This window comes from Arachis duranensis, unplaced genomic scaffold, assembly GCF_000817695.3.
Source record: "Arachis duranensis cultivar V14167 unplaced genomic scaffold, aradu.V14167.gnm2.J7QH unplaced_Scaffold_154058, whole genome shotgun sequence".
NCBI classification, from domain to species: Eukaryota; Viridiplantae; Streptophyta; class Magnoliopsida; order Fabales; family Fabaceae; genus Arachis; species Arachis duranensis.
Window position 1 is genome coordinate 4,021 of NW_026264153.1, and position 357 is coordinate 4,377.

The window sequence follows — 357 nt, forward strand, 5'->3', positions numbered from 1 at the left end:
AACCAATCACCTCAACACCTCTTCCCCAAAAACCCCTCACCTATCAAATCTCATCTTTTTCTTCACCACTCACATCCATCCTTCATAAAACCCCACCTACCCCACCATTCAAATTCAAACCAATTTCTCACCCAAACCCACCCTCAAATGGCCGAACATCCCTCTCCCCCCTCCTATATAAACCCTCCTTCACTCCTTCATTTTCACACACCTTAAACACCATTTCTCTCCCCTTTGGCCGACTACAAAGCCATTCCCTTTCTCCTCATTTCTTCTTCTTCTACTCTCTTCTTTCTTCTTTTGCTCGAGGACGAGCAAACATTTTAAGTTTGGTGTGGAAAAAGCATTGCTTTTTAT